Source organism: Mytilus californianus, unplaced genomic scaffold (assembly GCF_021869535.1).
Source record: "Mytilus californianus isolate M0D057914Y unplaced genomic scaffold, xbMytCali1.0.p SCAF_8, whole genome shotgun sequence".
NCBI classification, from domain to species: Eukaryota; Metazoa; Mollusca; class Bivalvia; order Mytilida; family Mytilidae; genus Mytilus; species Mytilus californianus.
This window is the reverse complement of record NW_026262734.1, coordinates 81,812,555-81,826,429: the sequence shown is the minus strand read 5'-3', so window position 1 is coordinate 81,826,429 and position 13,875 is coordinate 81,812,555. Positions and strand designations below refer to the sequence as shown.

General features: G+C 34.9%; 1 long non-coding RNA gene across 1 annotated transcript; it reads right to left on the bottom strand.

Annotated features, from left to right (window-relative positions):
* Positions 1 to 7,413: 7,413 nt before the first annotated feature.
* Positions 7,414 to 10,789, bottom strand: LOC127711216 (uncharacterized). The gene is made up of 2 exons (XR_007986599.1): positions 10,400 to 10,789; positions 7,414 to 8,167 (listed from the first exon to the last, which is right to left on the bottom strand). It is a non-coding gene; the product is annotated as an uncharacterized LOC127711216 (long non-coding RNA).
* Positions 10,790 to 13,875: the final 3,086 nt, after the last annotated feature.

The following is a 13,875-nucleotide window of genomic DNA, read 5'->3' as shown; positions in this document are numbered from 1 at the left end:
TTCCATTTGTTGTTATACTTATTTATAAGTCCAGATCCTATCATATGTCAGTAGTTACAAATTAGACGGCAAAATTGAGAAAATTTGAATATGCAGGTTACCCCATTTTTGTTGTGGCATATACCAGACACCAACATTATTTGCCGAGCTTGATATTTTTTTTGATTGGGTATATATAGTTATACTTTGCAAGTAGATATGTTGTTTTACAATAATAAACGGGTCTTGGAGTATTTTGGCTCTGAAAGATGACCAAAATCAGCCATTTTGGACATGTAGCTAAATAAGACATATTGAAACAGTTAGATTATACATACACTTAATAGACAGCATTGTTAATTCTATGCATTCTTACACTTAAAGTGATGTATTACTAGGAACAACTATCAAAAAATTATATATGTTACCATATTTTTTTATTTAAACCAGCGAAATATGCCAAAAAAGGCTTATTTTTGCTGTTTTCGAGCAATTTTATCTGTTAAAACATGGCGCTCTAAAAATATCCAGATCGGTTCAATATTTTCCCAAAAAAATTTGTGTGGTTATTTACATTACTAAGGTGCACCAATATGCCAAATATGAACTCATTTGGAAAAAGTGACATTCAGACGGTTTTGCATGGTTTTCTGGCAGATTGGCTCTTAAGTGTATGGAACTTAATTAAAATTTCAAAAGGCAGAAGGATACTATTTATGTCAGCAGAGACAGAAAGGGTCCTTCCCAGGTATAACTTGTATGACTATAGAAACAGAATGAAGCAGGAAACCCTGCAAAACATACTGCATATTAAGCTGAACAGTGACAAGCAATGCCTTGAAAAATTGTGTGACAAGGTGGTTGACAAGTGTTTTCAGCATAAAAGTAGACAGATAGAGTTTTATCGGCGCTAAAAGACAATGTTTGATTAATATCTTTATTAAAACATGCCCTTTTCATATAATCATATCATGCGTTAAATGTCCTTTTTCAGGATTGGCACCCTGCCCTTTTGAAATCCTAGCTGGACTACTGTATGTCATGATTTAAATCAAAATTGTGTTTAAAAAGAAGGGACTGTAGGAGGAAAACATAAGTCCTGATTCGATCTCTACTTGTGTTTTAGAGGTGGGACTGTAGGAGTGTACCCATAATACTACCATAGGTCCTGTTTCGATTCCTACTTATGTCTAATAATTGTGACTGTAAGGGGATACCATAGGTCATGATTCCATTCTATTGTCTTTCAAGGTCAAAGTTCAATGTCATTTTTAAAGTCTTTGTTGATTGTGTATACGTGTCCTTCAATGTCAAAGTTCAAGGTCTTTTTTCTATGTTTTCCCCCAAATAAATCCTAGCCCCTTTTTTTAATAATACCCCAAAAGAAAAACCCTTTTAGAATGCAATTTTAATGTGTTTAACTCTTTTGTGTATAAGTATAGTATTTCATATAAATGTTTTTGAAATTCATTAATTAAACATATACAATATTTATTACTCCTGTTTTATGCTGTTTTTATATATAAGACATCCAGTTTAAGTCCCACACCTATGGAAAATTTAATGTTTTAACATGCAAGTAGGGACTAAAACAGGATTAATATATATATATATATAAGCAACTTTATATTACTCCTGTTTAGTATATAAGACACATATATATTAATCCTGTTTTAGTCCCACCCCTATGGAAAATTTACTGTTTTAACATACAGGGTGGGACTAAAACAGGATTAATATATAACTGTATTTCATTTTGGTATATTTTTTTCAAATCCTGTTTTATATAACTGTATTTCATTAATTTTTTTTAGGGAAAACCTCTATTAATTATTAATCCTGTTTTAGTCCCACCCTTATGGAAAAAATTGTTGTTTTAGCATGGAAGGTGGGACTAAAACAGGATTAATATATAACTGTATTTCATTTGGGTAATGTTTTTCTAATTCTATTCACCACGTTTAGATTGATAATTACTTCTTCGCATATATTTAGTTCTAACAATGGACAATTTTGTTTTTAGTATTTTTATTCATGTTAGTACTAATTTTGTGATGTCACATTCGTGGTAAGTGAATGAATTGTGATTACGACAATTGGAACATATCCATGTTTATCTGTGACACAAATACTCCATAATGGTCAAGCAATTCGGGATGGCGTCCGTAAACATTCGAAATGATGACTTCAACTTTATTACTTGGAACCCTTAGTTTTATATCTTCTTAATACGCAGCAACCCTCTATCAATGCAATCGTGTTATAACAATCTAATTAAAATATAGATCTCGGATTTCGTTATACTACGTTATACTACATACGAAGATCTAACAACTACCCGTATAAGGTTTCACTTCTGAAAGATTTTGCATGTGACTTTTTCAACCAATCAGAATTCTAGTTATCCAATCTGAACAGCGCACGCGGAACATATTTACTTGAATGAGGTTTATTGAAAGGTCCCGAGGGTATCCAAAAAATAAAAACAATGTGACTTGAAATTTATCGCTTCGATTGTTAATCGTTTGGAAATAGTTTTTAAATCTCTTTCGTCGTCATATTGTAACTATAGCCATGAATATTTGAAATATGTGACGTTTGTCAAAGTTCCTCATATGCTTTATGACTTGAGGTCGGATCGTAATCGTGGAAATTAAAGAGTACAGTAAACACTGTTAAACTGTACACTATAGCACTGCCAGAGGCGGATCCAGAGGGGGGGCTTCCGGGGGTTGGAACCCCCCCTTTTTTTGACGATCAATGCATTTGAATGGGGACATAAAGTTGGAACCCCCCCTCTTTATCCTGGGTTAGGAACCCCTCCCCCTTTTATAAATGGCTGGATCCGCCCCTGACTGCTTCCCTCTGCCAGACGTGGATCAAGGATTTTGATAAGGGGGTGCAAACTATGCATAGTTTGAATGGGACATGTAAAAAGTCTAAGCATTGATAAACCATACATATATATGTTTAGCGCCACAAGCACCCCCCTCGGCTTGCATACAAGAAAAAAAACTGTCCTCTATTAGCTGCTCTGGTGAAGTTTTTTTTAGCTCAGTTGGTCGAGTCTTCTAGAGAGGTGCCTTACTGTACGAATTTTTGTGAACTGTCAGGTGGGGGGTGGGGCTCTTTTATTTTGTATCTAGTAAGAAAAAAATCTTAGGTAGTAGGCTATATATTTAAATACATGTGTATTTCCTATACAATTCCCATGCTGTAGCAGATACATATATACAAAAAAACAATCCTTGTCTATCATTGACATAATAATTGATAAATAAAATTCTATCTTGATCTGTAACTTGTCATGATAAAACAATACACCAAAAATCAAATCAATATCTTCAAGCACAAGAAAAAAAAAAGTGTGGAAAACTGATTTGCAAGACTGACAGATGGACAGACAGACAGACGAATGGAGTGCAAACCTAAAGTCCCCTTCGACTTTGACGGTAGGGGACTAATAACCAGGCATTTTGTAATATCAATATATGATTTAGATAGCTGTGAATTTAGCTCGAACTGAAAATTCTTGCTTTTTTACCTTTTAAATAAATCCTTACATTTACAGCTAGCAATAAACCTGACTTCCAAATAACCTTGCATTTTGTAAGATCAATATATGATTGAGATAGCTGTAGAGTTTTATTCAAATCCAAGTTAATTTGAAAAAGTTATATAGGGAGCTACCATTTTATTTTTAGGGGGGGGGGGGGGGGGGGGGGGCTAGGATGAAATTTGAAAAAAATAGGCAGGACAGGAGTTTTGAGTAAAAAAAAGGCAGGATGAGACACTTGCAAAAAAAAAAGTCAGGCCACACTTAAAAATATTTTGGTTTGCCCAAACCCTACCCAAAGGTAGAGACAGTGGGTAGGTAGGTAGGCATTTTCTTTTTTTTCAGTAAAGAGTAATTAAAGTGTCAGATGATTTTTAGTCTTCATGCCTATCTGATTAAAAAAAAAACTTTTTCACATCAGGACAATAAAAGATTTTGAGTAGGCAGCTATTATATGGGTAGATAGGGTTAGGGCAAACAAACATGGCCTCCGGATGACAATTTAGGTTAAAAAAAAAGTCAGGATAAACTTTAAAAAAGGCAGGACCAAATAGAGTGAAAAATAAAAAGGCAGGACAGATATTACAACTAAAAAAAATGCAGAACAAAATTTTTCATCCTAGCCACCCCCCCCCCCCCCCCCCCCATAAAAATCAAATGGTAGCTCCCTTAGTCCAAAATGAAAATTCTAGCTTTTTTTACCTTTTAATCAAATTTTAAAAATTGAAAGCAATAAACTAAATTATCAATAACCTGTCATTTTTTAAGATCAATATATACTTGACATAGAAGGGCTGCAGAAGTCATATGCAGAATATAGTGGCCCCCATTGCTTCAAAGTGTCTGCAAAATAGACCAAATCATAAATAATAAATCACGAAAAAGGTCAAGGTCAGAAAAAAATGCCTGTGTCGGACATGTTCACCTTAAAATCATTCCATACACCAAATGTAGAGGCCTAATTGCTAGTTTGAGAAATAGACTTAACCACAACAACTAAAGATTGAACCATGAAAAAGAGGTCAAGGTTCGATGAAAACTGCTAGTCCAAAATGCATATGTACATCTAACAATTATTCTATACACCAAATATAGTTGACCTATTGCTTATAGAATCTGAGATACAGACTTGACCATAATACATTTGTAAAGTGAAAATTTCAAATGAGAAAAAAAAAGCATAATTTTTAATCAAGCAGTCACTGAACCATAAAAATTAGGTCAAGGACAATGGACATTTGTTGGACAGAAACTTAGTGACTACACATATAAGGTACACAAAAATGTATCTGTGTACAAGGTATAAAACATCCAGGTCATCTATCTTCTGAAATATCAAACTTTATTCAAATAGTTTATGCTGCTGCACGATTATGCTGATTGTAATCCCTAAGTGTCACATTTTACAACAATGGTCTCAGGTGACACAAAAACTATTTCATTAAATTCAATCACATTTCATGTGCCTGTACCAAGTATAAACCCTGTTGTATACTTGTAGTACATGTTGCATGGCCTATAGTTTTTATTTTTTTATTTTTAGAATTGTGTATTAAATGACAGATCTATATAAAATAGATGTGGTACATTTTTGTACATGCAGTGATGTGATGTACATGTACATGAATGATTATCACAGACACAATGAACAAGATATTTCTGCTGAATTTATTCACTACTTTTATAGACACATTAAAGACTAGAGCTTGACATATTGCATAGACAATTGCCTTTCCTTCTATTGAAGCCTTATATATACATGTAGGTTACATTCTAGATGTCATTTAATTATTTTTTGCTATTTTAGTTGCTGTCGGTCTATTACAAAGCAGGGTTATTATTCACATCACATAAACATATTCTTGTCCTGAATATGCATATTAATTTGCCACTGGACTGTAAGCAGCTATCCATCATCATCATCATCATCATCATCATCATCATCATCATCATCATCATTAACATATATATAAACGTTTCATGTATAGTATCTCTTCTTGTTCACATGTAAACTTTGACCTACTGCTTTATATACATTGTGTAGAATCTGAGAAATGGAATCAACCACAATATATATTAATTTGCACAAAAAAATAACCTTAATCACTGATGGGTAAAATGAGGTTGGGGTCACATGAACACCGTCTTTTATTTTTACCTAATGAATATACCTTAATTTTTTATTTAGATATCTGAAGACTTATAAGTTGAAACAAGAGTGCACACGCTGAAATGTCTCGCCTACTATACTGACCATTGATTTTATGTTGATAGTCCTACTTATAAAGTTTTACTACAAGTATCACATTAACATTTATGATCCAAGAAAATGAGGTCAAGGTCAGATAAACCAAGGCGGAAAAACATGTACACCTTTAATACAATCATTCCATACACAGAATATAGATGACCTATTGCTTGTAGTATAAAACAAACAGACCAAACCATTGAAATTCCATATGGACCAATGAACCATGAAAATGAAGTCAAGGTCAGATGATACCTACCAGACATACATACATGTACATGCATACACCTTACAATCATTCCTTACACCAAATATAGTTGACATATTGCTTAAATTTTAAGAGAAACAGACCAAAACACAAAAACTTAACATTGAGCAATGAACCGTGAAAATTATGTCAAGGTCAAATAAAACCTGCCAGACTGATACATGTATGTACATTGTATAATATTTCCATACACCAAATATAGTTGACCTACTGCATACAGTATTAGAAAAACAGACCAAAACACAAAAACTAAACTAGTAACACTGAACCATGAAAATGAGGTCTCAGATGACACCTGCCAGCTGGACATGTACACCTTACAATCATTACATACATGTACGCCAAATATAGTAGACCTATTGCTTATAGTATCCGAGATATGGACTTGACAATGAAAACTTAACCTTATTCACTGATCCATGAAACAAAATCTGAACTTTTTTTTCAAGTAGTCACTGAACCATGAAAATGAGGTCAATGACAATAGACATATGACTGACGGAAACTTCATATCATAAGGCATCTATATACAAAGTATGAAGCATCCAGATCTTCTACCTTCTGCAATATTAAGCTTTTAAGAAGTGAGATAACGCCGCCGCATCACTATCCCTAATTACACAAAATTTAGATTATTTTTTAACTTTTGTGATAAAATGGTGATATACATGTATGTGCTCAGTTGATACAACATTTTACAATTTTCATGCATCTTGGGACTCGCAAGTTTTGAAAATGATGAGTCCAGGACTCGCCTTAGTGAGAACCCGGGGCTGGACAAAAAATTGAGAGACAAGTTGAACCCCGTCTGACAACACATGTACATGTAAACCTTTGATCCCATACATGTATACCAAATATAGTTATCGTATTACTTATAATATGCTACAAATTCACTTGATAAAATCACTACACTTGTAGTTTTTTAAGGAGCACTAAACAATGAAAAGGGAATAAGGACAATGGACAAATGTCTTGACAGAAACTTCTAAACATAAGGATTCCTTATACATTATCATGATTATGATTTTAAGAATGACAAATCCATGATTTCTACCCTCTGAAATATAAAACTTCATATAAATAGTAAATGTTGTTGTCCGATTAGCATTTCATGTTTTGCATGTCTTGTATTCTGAAACTTTTGTCACAGACAGGACATAACTGGAGACCTTGGAGGAATTAAGCCTACTTATACATGTTATAAGCCTCATGGTGATAGTCAGTAATTTATCTGGAGGAAAATGAACAAGGAAGATACAAAAAGTGAAGGTAGTCTTCAGTTCCAGAACAGACATAGTTGTCAGAAATTTTTTTTTTTAATTATCTGGTTTATCCGTTCAAATAAAGACAGAAGAAATCTATCTATTACTAAAATATAACTGTTCTGAACTGCATTTTATTTAATGAACGTATAGCACTGTCAACATGAACAATGTACCTGACAACAAACAAGCAACAATCTTTTAGTTCACAAGTACAACAGCTTGATCCATATGTGATCCAAAATGTGCAGAATGCTATTATGGTGGGAGGTTCAAATTCACTTTATACTTCTCTACTTTGAATATTATATCCTATATCACCTTCATTGCTGGTGATCATCATGTCATGTACATGTAGAACTTATTTTTAAACTTCTATTGGAAACCAAATTGGTCAAATTTGTCTTCATAACGAGTTGAAAATATGGAATGTCTTGGACTAGGTACTGTGGCTTCCAAAGATTTAAAGATTGTCTGATGGTCTTAAATCTGTATTGTATATGACTGTTACATGTATAAATGAAAAAGGCTTTTATATCTTTGCTTTTGTACAGACATCATTGACATTTATATTAGAAAAACAATTTGCATTTTCTGGCATATCTATTTGTTTGGCGGCTGAACATTTCCAAATGCATGTTTCATGTTTTTCACATCCTTTTTAGTTTTCTGATGAAAATGCTGTTGCTTCCAGTTGATACAGATTCTATAGCTAAGCCTGTGTCTGGCCATTTCTTTATGTCTAGCATGTGTGTGAATTATTCACAGTGACTCTCAATTTCATTTCCCCAAACTTTCTGTGTCTGATTCCTTTCAATAAAGCTATATAGACCAGGGAAGAATGTCTGCTCCTGAAATATCAATTTAAATATATTTATGGAATATTCTGATTTCAAAACAATGCTAACTCCATTATAAAGCTTATTTAAGATTATTTAACATCCGTTTCAGAGGAACTCATTCAATTTTTTTCTTTAATAATTATTACTAGCTTTTCCAGACTAAAAGATGAAGAAAAAATGTACATGCATGTTTGTTTAGGGTTTCCCTCCCTACATGTACCCTGTTACTTAATACTAGTGTTTATTCAAACACATTTTAATTGATATGTTCCTCTGGTTAATGACAGAATGTTTTATTGTCCTTAAATAAATGTTACTTACAGATATACATGTAGGTTTACCGTTATCTAAAAGTAAATTTATAAATTGACACTGTGAATCCATTTCTAGGATCCACATCTTCTTATCTTTGAACATTTTTTGGGGAAATAAAAACACTGGCCCTTGAGTAATCCTTTTTGGGATTAGTCCTTGAGGTGTGGATTCCCTAATCAAATTTGTACGTACATGTATTTATTATCAGAATCTGTACACAAATCTTTAAACTTGTATTTCATTTCATTTCACATTTTTTACTTTTTGTTTAGCATCATCATTTCCAGACATTAATCTTATAAGATACCTATTGATTTTGTTTGATGGTTGGTTGTTTTCTGAACAATTTAACATACATGTATGTACTATGATAGAGATAGCCTCGTCTGTCTTGTTCTTCTATATATTGATCAAGTATATGTATTGGACATGTTGAATTTAAAGATAGAGTATTCTATCAGTCAAGAGCATAATTACTTAATCAAGTCTTCAAAATTATTTATACTAGTAATGTTACAAATGAAAACAAAGCAGTGGCGAACCCAGAAATTTTCTTCATAATGGGGGCCTGTACAGCCATGCTTCAGTGATTCCCTATATAAACAACCAAATTTTTCCAAAAAGGGGTCCTGAGCCCCCTGAGCTCCCCCTCTAAATCCGCCTCTGCAAAGTTACTCAATCATGTAGTTAAAGCTAAATATTTGAGTATAAAAGACTACAATAAATGGGGAATGTGTCCACAGGACACAGATGATGCCCACTCTTGCAGATCATATTAAGTTATAAAACGACATAACTGAAGAACGGTAAAAGTGATGCTACCCAAATTTGTGCTTGATCTGAGTTTTTTGGTAATAAGTATTGTGTATAAGTTTCATAACATTTGGTTGAGGCAAACTAAAAGTTAGAGAATGGAAACGAAAAATTCAGAAATTTTACCATTTGTTCTGGAACGGTTAACATGGTTAAAGTAACACTTTTTGCCTCTTTCAACTGATTTTTATAGTTCGTTCTTATATTGTACTGTTACACCACTGTCCCAGGTTAGGGGGAGGGTTGGGATCCTGCTAACATGTTTAACCCTGCCACATTCTGTATGTATGTGCCTGTCCCAAGTCAGGAGCCTGTAATTCAGTGGTTGTCGTTTGTTTATGTGTTACATACTTGTTATTCGTTCATTTTTTTTTAACATAAATTAGGCCGTTAGATTTTCTCGTTTGATTGTTTTACATTGTCATTTCGGGGCCTTTTATAGCTGACTGTGAGATATGGGCTTTGCTCAATGTTGAAGGCTGTACGGTGACCTATAGTTGTTAATTTCTGTGTCATTTGGTCTCTTGTGGAGAGTTGTCTCATTGGCAATCATACCACATCTTCTTTTTTATATGTATATAAACAGAATGAAGTTATTTTTCTCACAAAGCATTAAGCTAATATTTAATGAACACTGAAACACTAATTGCCATTCTGACCCACTGTAGCCGAGTCCAAGAATAGTGAACAATTAATTTCTTTCTTGGCAGAAAATTTCCCCTAACAATTATCTGGAGCACCACATGATATCAACATGTATCAGTGTGTGACAGAAGTAAAAAAAGTATGCAGATATTAAAACTTCTTCTGCATGTGCTGGCATAAGTATACATGTATATCTTTGCAAGTACACAGTAGAATATCATTAATAAGATGACATTATGATTTATATACTATTACCAATGAATTTAGATTTATCTGATCCCATATCTTCATTGACTTTGTAAATTATAATTTTTTGGTAGGAGAATTAGAATGAAGACTTGCAATGTATTTTCTGGGATATTGTCAGTACACTGTGAATCCTCCACAAAGATTTTTTTTAATAAACACTCGAGAAGTTGCCCAATGATAGAATGTCAACCTTTAATACTCTTATTTTCGAGAATTTACCTTTGAATGCTGACTTGATTATCGGGTAGCAGATATCTGGTATGTAAACTCTTCCATAGCCCGTTTGAAGCATGTTGGAAGCCTGACCATGCAATCTTTGATTTCCAAAACTTGTCTCTTCTCAAATTTCAATTCTTTCACTTTGTACTAAGGCAAAATTTCAGTTAATGCATTTTCTATGTTGTTTTTCCATTTCTACGTCGCCATCTTCAACATGTTCCTAGGTCGCGTTTATAAGGAGCATTCTGATTGGTCGATATAAATACTTTCTGGGGTCAAATATTACGTTATATAAGGTCACAAAAGTGAAACCTTGTAGGGTACTTGTTAGATCTTCGTATGTAGTATAACGTAGTATAACGAAATCCGAGATCTATATTTTAATTAGATTGAAAAAGTTCATACCATTTGTCGACAGAAATATCAATATCTTCTTCCATTTCAACAATATGAAAAGGGGTTTGATGTAAGTCTGCACAAAAGACATCTTCATTAAAGTTTTTGAAACACCTATACTTTATTTCGATATGATTTTCTTTCTTTACCTTTATATTGATTTTTCTATTTAAGCATACAGGGTAGTGGTCACTTAAAGCATATGAAGGAACATGACAATGAGCAATTTTTTCAGGATTAGTAGTGTAAATATGATCAATAAGAGTTTCTGATTTGTCACAGATACGTGTTGCAGTGCAAATTTGTTGTTGAAGATGAAAATGGTTAAAACTTTATGAAATTCATCCATTTTTTATTTTCAATTTTTATCAAGTCAATATTAAAGTCCCACATTAAAATGAGCTCTTTGTTTTCTGAAAGAGCTGCATTACATTCCTCCTCAAAAAGATCTATCCAGGACTGAGGGGAATTTGGTGGTCTATAAACAGTACAAATGAAGAAAGGTTTAGATTTTGGAAATTCTACCTCTAACCATAAGGTTTCTAATGTGTTTATTGATAAATCAGATCTATATACCTATATGGTACAAGGTATTGTTGTATTTTTACCCTAAGCCCTGGGTTCTCCAAGCTAGGAGCAGATAACTGACACCAGTGGGCCTCTTGATATATGCAGCTGAGGACGGAGTCTGCGCACGCCTGCAGCGCCCTCTTGCGACTGACCTTCGAAGTGAAGAGACGTTACACACGAAGAGACAACATCAACGCCCGATAATAGAGGTAATTACAGTAATAGAGCCTTCTCTTGTCATATATCATAAGTCCAGGTCGGGTCCTTTCAGGGGAAATAGTCTTTCCCGAGACGAACACCACATTATTGGTAGTGTGGGTGGTTCGAACGCACATCGTGGGACCTGGGTAGCCATTTTGGTCAGGGAATTTTGACCAGGTGCAATCAAGCGTGACTTGCAGAATTTATTTGGCTATTATGTGACCTCGGAAGTCGGTTTAGGCTCAAATAAAAGCTTTAGAAGCAGTACCTCATTTAAAAAACCGTTTTGGGATAGGTTTTTCACTGTCTGTGAAAGTTTTCAAACTTTGTTCAAAGTATTGATTTTTTCAGATTGAGTCTCGCGTGATTTCGTGTTACCAGGTAACGACGACACTTGAGATCAATACCGGAAGTGATTTCCGTGATTTGTTTACATATGCAATACACATCTTTGCTATTTGTAAACGGGATTTAGAATCAATAAAGACTTGTTTTTTCTTTGGTTATTGTCTTGTCATTTATTTATATTGAGAGTATCATTGCATATAGGTCATTATTAAACACAATGAGTGGGTATAAAATTAAAATCAACTCCAGTCTGGAGTCTGTTCTCCTACATGTACCTGGCATTGGTACGGCTACCGCTCATAGAATCATGGTTATGAGAAATAATGGCATAACAATTACACCTGAAATATTGGCCCAAATACCATATATGAGAAATAAAATGTCCCAGGTGTCAGAGATGATTGATTTTCCCCATGTGAATTGAATGACATGGACAATGTTGATGCAAGGTATCAAGGTCAGCCACATGTGTCACAAGACTATGAGACAGATACCCAGGTAAAATCACATGAGGGAGGGGGAGCCAATTTTGAGTCAACACCCTGTACTCCTCGTACTATTAGGCAGGAGATTGCTCATTTCCAACAATTTAAGACGGACACACAGAGGTGGATAGACCAACACGGTTCTACGTACGCACCTGTCCAGGGGGGTGAAATCTATACAAAACCTAAATTAGATCAACCGGTTTTTTCTGACTCTGAGATTGTCATGGATTCGACACTTGCAGTGCAACGTACAGTGTGGAACTCGCAGGTTGATCACAAGTCGACAAGATCCATGCCATCATGCATCGACGAAAATGAATATCCTACCCAGGAGATGGACCGTTGCAGAATATCAGATGATATTCTGTCCTGTTGTGAGGAATCACTACTTCACAGTCAAACATTACAACCAGAAGTAATTGGCTCTGGACGTGGATCACAATATGATAAACAGGAAAATGTCAAATATGAACCATCAGATAAGCCAGATCCGTCAAGTCAAGATCAGGCCTTTAGGTGTCAAGAAAACAACCAGTCTGTAGGTATTCAACACGACAATAGTGAAAGTATGATAGAAGTTCAGCTGAACCAGCAACCCAGGTTTGTGGGTGGAAACTGTAAAGCATACGAGCTATCAACTGTTATGATAGAGCGAGATTTAGAGAACCCTAATCTCAATGATAGGTTTCAACAAAGTCAACCGCCTACTGAGCAGGACTTCTACAGCCAGAATAGGCAAACAAGCAACCAACACAGTCGGTCGTTAGATAATTCAGTCAACTATATTCAACCGCCTCAACAAACTGTTCAACTCCCTGTTGAACATACCATCAACTTCAACCAACAACGTCAACAAACTGTTCAACTGCCTGTTGAACATACCATCAACTTCAACCAACGTCAACAAACTGTTCAACAGCCTGTGGAACATACCGTCAACTTCAACCAACAACGTCAACAAGCTGTTCAACTCCCGGTTGAGCATAACGTCAACTACTCTCGATCACATACACGAGCCATTCAACTACCTGGTGATCACACTGTCACCAACACACACCCAACTCAACAAACAATTCAACAATCTACCCGGCATACTTTAAGCAACATACAACATCAACCACAGGGCACATCCATGTCGAGCAGACAAATGCCTACTCAACCAACTTTCAACAGGTCAATTCCGACAACTGTCAATCAACCAGTCAACCATAGGGCTACAAGTCAACAACCACTTCAACCCACCATCAACAGGTCAAACCCTATAACTACACATAGGTCTACTCCACTAGTCAGGGAAAGGAAACCTTGTCAACAACCTCAATCGACCGTCAACAGGGCCCATCAACCACCCTGTCCCAGGTCAACAAGACAGTCAACTAGTCAACAGAACTATACCATTCCAAGTAATACAGCCGAACGACAAAACTTCATCAGGGTGATTGATAATCAACAACATCAACCACCGATCAGCCA